The sequence below is a fragment of the Bos javanicus genome, chromosome 8, assembly GCF_032452875.1.
Source record: "Bos javanicus breed banteng chromosome 8, ARS-OSU_banteng_1.0, whole genome shotgun sequence".
Classification (NCBI taxonomy): domain Eukaryota; kingdom Metazoa; phylum Chordata; class Mammalia; order Artiodactyla; family Bovidae; genus Bos; species Bos javanicus.
The window spans coordinates 59,557,465-59,562,745 of record NC_083875.1 but is presented as its reverse complement, the minus strand read 5'-3'; the positions used below and the strand labels follow the sequence as shown (position 1 = coordinate 59,562,745).

The 5,281-nt window shown below is 39.7% G+C and overlaps 1 non-coding gene across 1 annotated transcript; it reads left to right on the top strand.

The window, feature by feature from the left end:
- Window positions 1-573: 573 nt before the first annotated feature.
- LOC133253541 (small nucleolar RNA SNORA2/SNORA34 family) lies at window positions 574-709 on the top strand. Its single transcript, XR_009738330.1, has one exon. It is a non-coding gene; the product is annotated as a small nucleolar RNA SNORA2/SNORA34 family (small nucleolar RNA).
- The last annotated feature ends 4,572 nt before the right edge of the window (window positions 710-5,281 follow it).

Below are 5,281 nucleotides of genomic sequence, written 5' to 3'. Positions count from 1 at the left end.
ACTGTGTAGATCACAATAAACTGTGGAAAATTCTGAAAGAGATGGGAATACCAGACCACTTGACCTACCTCTTGAGAAATCTGTATGCAGGTCAGGAAGCAACAGTTAGAACTGGACATGGAACAACAGACTGGTTCCAAATAGGAAAAGGCTGTATATTGTCACCCTGCTTATTTAACTGATATGCAGAGTACATCATGAGAAACGCTGGGCTGAAAGAAGCACAAGCTGAAATCAAGATTTCTGGGAGAAATATCAATAACCTCAGATATGCAGATGACACCACCCTTATGGCAGAAAGTGAAGAAGAACTAAAGAGCCTCTTGATGAAAGTGAAAGAGGAGAGTGAAAAAGTTGGCTTAAAGCTCAGCATTCAGAAAACAAAGATCATGGCATCTGGTCCTATCACTTCATGGCAAATAGATGGAGAAACAGTGGAAAGAGTGGCAGACTTTATTTTTTTGGGCTCCAAAATCACTGCAGATGGTGACTGCAGCCATGAAATTAAAAGACACTTACTCCTTGGGAGAAAAGTTATGACCAACCTAGACAGCATATTAAAAAGCAGAGACATTGGCCCTGAATCAAGGCCAGCAGTTTGCTGAAGCTGTTGGTTTCAAACAGGAGCCTAAAGAAGTCTCTTTCTATGGTCTGTTGGCCATTTCAGATCTTGGAAATGTAATGGTCAATTCATTAGAAAGAAACATCTCAGTCATTAGTGATAGGGGCTAATACTTATTTGTAGTTGATTAATACTAGGATTCCAAAATTTAGAGATCCCTGGTTTAACTTTTTATTAAAATTAAAATAATGTTAAAAAAAAAAAAAAAAGCAGAGACTTACTTTGCCAACAAAGCTCCATCTAGTCAAGACTGTGGTTTTTCCAGGGGTCATATATGGATATGAGAGTTGGACTATAAAGAAAGCTGAGCACAGAAGAATTGATGCTTTTGAACTGTGGTGTTGGAGAAGACTCTTGAGAGTCCCTTGGATCCCTTGTAGATCCAACCAGTCCCTCCTAAGGGAAATCAGTCCTGAACATTCATTGGAAGGACTGATGCTGAAGCTGAAACTCCAATACTTTGGCCACCTGATGTGAAGAGCTGACTCATTGGAAAAGACCCTGATGCTGGGAAAGATTGAAGGCAAGAGGAGAAGGGGATGACAGAGGATGAGGTAGTTGGATGGCATCACTGACTCAATGGATATGAGTTTGAGTAAACTCTTGGAGTTGGTGATGGACAGGGAGGCCTGGCATGCTGAAGTCCATGGGGTCGCAAAGAGTTGGACACGATTGAGCAACTGAACTGAACTGACTGAAAAAAAAAATACACTAGTACTTAGAATGATTTAACATCTTGCCAAATGAAAGTATGCATGCTTGAATCTCTCCATGGTTTAGAAGCATAATCTCCAATATAATGCAAATTTCCTAACTCTCCCTGCATTCTATTTCTTAAATAATGAACAGTGAATAAAATGTTCTGTGTAGTTTTGGAAAGTCATCTCTTTTGAAGGGGTATTGTGGTTAAGGGACAGGCAAGTCGGAGTCTTTTGTCTGAGGTGACTGATGACTTACTCTTGCACACAGCCTGGTGGGTCCTGCTCGCTGGAAGCTATGTTGCCTCCCAGACTTCCCCACCAAAATGTCTTTAAGAGCTGAAAGAGTCAACGCCTGACCCCAGGCTGGCTCACTGAGGCCTGGTATTCAGGTTTTGGTTTTCAGTGACCTGAACCAATCAAGTTATTCCCAGACAGAGACTTGAATTTACCTTGGTTCATAGGGCCAGGCCAAGTAGCTTGCTGAGAAAAACAGAAATAATAGTTCTTACTTATTGTACTAAGTATCTAAGAACATCCCTTTTTGTTGAATTAAAACAGTTCCATGTAGCAAAGTGTCAATATTTGTCTTACAATTTATATATAAGAATGTACCTTTGATATAGAAGAATCATCTTGTTCTTTGCTTCTGGGTTTTACCACCAGCTTACCCAAACTGATTAGATTACAACGGTACCTCTGATAGACAAAGCCATCATCTTTAGCTATTTGAACCTGGATAAATATTTTTGCAACAAAATCCAAATTAGAGACTTAAAGTTCCAGTTAGCAATCTTGTTTAAACAAAAGCTCTTTCTGTTGCCTTGCAATGGAATCAAGATTATTACCAACATTTGATTTCATGAAGGTGTTCACAAGTTTAAATAATGTTTTTGGTAAGAACAAAAGTATCTAATGTTTTTAACTTAGACTTAATTCAATACATTTGCATAGTTCTGTGCAAGTAACTCATCTTGGCTCAATTTTTCCTTTGAGAGCTTTTAAAATCACAATTATGCTACACTCTTTTATGTATCCTGATACATTGGATAATATTTTAGTTTCATCATGGAAAAGAACATTGAATATGGAGACATTTTTCACTGTTAACTTTTAGCCTCATACATTTTCATAATTTATTTTTTTCCACTTGCTGCTTTATATGACATATGTGACATTTGATTATTTAATACTAAATGTGATTTGCATAAAGCCAAACCACACAACCCTCTTGCTGAAGATAAAACTGAGGTTAAAGATAAAGATTTATCTTCATATTTGTATAGTGAATGACTTTAGAGTGATGGTTTTTGTGGGCTTTTATTGCATATGTGTGTAAGAATTTCATATGTATATATTAAGTAGGCCTCTGAGTATTGAATAATTGTTTTATGATTTTGATTTACATGGTTTACATTTTCATAGTATCAGCTATATTTCGTTTGTACTGTTTATGTCTCTTCAAACCATTAATAATTATCCCATAAAGTATAATTTTTATAGCAATGCAAATGTCCAAGGAACTACAAATGTTTTCTGCATTATAAATTCAGTACAGCATGCTTACTTGGGCCTTCTGGGTGTTCCCTTTCAGCATGGCTGCAGGCATCCCTGAAGCAGTTTTAGTTCTAGGATGTGCCTTCAGGAAACCGTGCCTTAAAGCACTGTTGTTTTCTGGCCTGGGTGAGAAGAGGATGAACGTATGGTCTGCAGTGCTGTGGCATAGCCTTGTCATCTCAGCCAGCTGACCAGCTTGGAGTGTGATGGCTAGGAATAGTGAGGCTGTCATAGAAAAGTTTCAGGATGTGCTCTGGTCATCCTCACGATCTCAGGGGTTAGTCCCTTTCTCTGACCCACCTCCCCCGCCTCCACTGCCTGCCCCGTGTCCCCCAGATAGCTTTTATTCATCCTTTTGTATTAGTATTTTTTTTAATGTTTATTTTTTTATTTGGCTGAGCCAGGTCTTGGCTGCAGCCTGTGAGCTCTTAGTTGCAGCATGTGAGATCTAGTTCCCTGACCAGGGATCGAACCTGAGCCCTCTGCACTGGGAGCACAGATTCTTAGCCACTGGAGCACTGGGGAAGTCCCCTTTTGCTTTAGCGTAAACATCACTTCCTTCAGGAAGTTTACCCTCTTGACCCCAAACCAGGATGATGCCGCCTGCTATCTTTGTGTAGCACCCTTTCCAACTGGTCAACATCCTCACTGTTCTTATATTTGTTCAGCTAGACATATGCCCTGAGCTTTATCCCTGCTTGCTGCTGCTTCCACTCTGCTTTACACAGTCCTTCAAAAATGAACTGTTTAAGGCAGGATTTGCAGAGTTTTTGCAGGCACATACACAGAGACACTCATACACAGTGGACAAGAACAGTATAAATAAGAGACAGCATATGTAGTGGCCATGGGCATGAACTCTGCAGCCAGCCTGCATGGTTTGAACTTGGCCCCATGTGCTTACCGGTAGGTAACTATGAGCAAGGGGCATAACCTCTGTGTATCCCAGCTTCTTCATTGGTAAAATAGGGGTGATGACAATAGCTTTCTCAAAGAGTTGTTATGAAGACTAAATGAGTTAATGTGTGAAAAGGGCTTGGAACAGTACCTGGCACTGTGATCAGTCAATTAAAAAAGAAAAATTTGAAGCACAATTGATTGCATTTGTCTTGTTCAGGACCCTGGGTACTACCATAAGTACATGACAACTCCTGAAATTTACCGTGTTACCTGGGGGATGGGGCATTGGAGAGGATTCATTGTGACATAAGTTCATTCACCTCTCACATATATTCTTGGTGTTTCGATGGACACAAAGTTGGTGTATCATACAGGATAGGATATTGTGTAGAGTGGATTAAAAGAGAAGGAAATCACAAAGAAAAATGAGGCCCATGGAGTTAGAATGTGAAGTAGTGAATGGAGTACTTATAAGTATGGAATTTCCAGTTATTAAGGGCTGATTAGTTGAAGTAGTTGAAGGGATTAAGAATATACAAGACTTCTGACCAAGATTTTGAATCTAAATGACAGTAAATGGTGGTGGTGATTTCTAACTACATGGAAGTTAACCTTTATGTTAATAATAGGATGTAGCCTGTCAACAGGGATCTCCAGTGGATATACCCAAAACACCACAAAATGAGAATACATCCCTAGCAAAGCATATTGTTTTGCAAGCCTTAAAGTAAAAATAACATCTCTTCTATCCAGATCTAGATGTTAAGATATGTCTTCATAGCTGAAAATGGAAAAGAGGCACAAATGCTTCAACTCAAAATTGCAGGGCAAGATAAATTTTCATGTGCAAAATTCTAGGATTAATTACTTATTAAATTTTTTTTCCTGCATCTGTGTATCAGGTTTATTTGTGAATTTATGTTTCTTAAATATTTTCAGAGAGTGGAAATTTAGTTGTAAGACCCTTTAACTTTTGACCTTGCAGGGTGGCAGTGCATAAACCATGTTCCATGGCATTTGAAATATATTTTCATAGAGTCCTATGCTGTTGTTAGGATTTTGGCTTTCTAAAAACCTTTCAACCCCAGTTTTCTGGCACATCATCCCATTGCTGTGCAGCAGGATACAACTCAGGAGCCGGATAAAGATCTCTGCACGGGGAGTCTTATGAGTAGTTCCAGTGTGGTTTTAGGAGTAAAATTAATGTTCTTTCAGTTCAGTTCAGTTCAGTTCAGTCACTCAGTTGTGTCCGACTCTTTGTGACCCCATGAATCACAGCATGCCAGGCCTCCCTGTCCATTACTAACTCCTGGAGTTCACCCAAACTCATGTGCATCGAGTCAGTGATGCCATCCAGCCATCTCATCCTCTGTCTTCCCCTTCTTCTCCTGCCCCCAATTCCTCCCAGCATCAGAGTCTTTTCCAATGAGTCAACTCTTTGCATGAGGTGGCCAAAGTATTGGAGTTTCAGCCTTAGCATCAGTCCTTCCAATGAACACCCAGG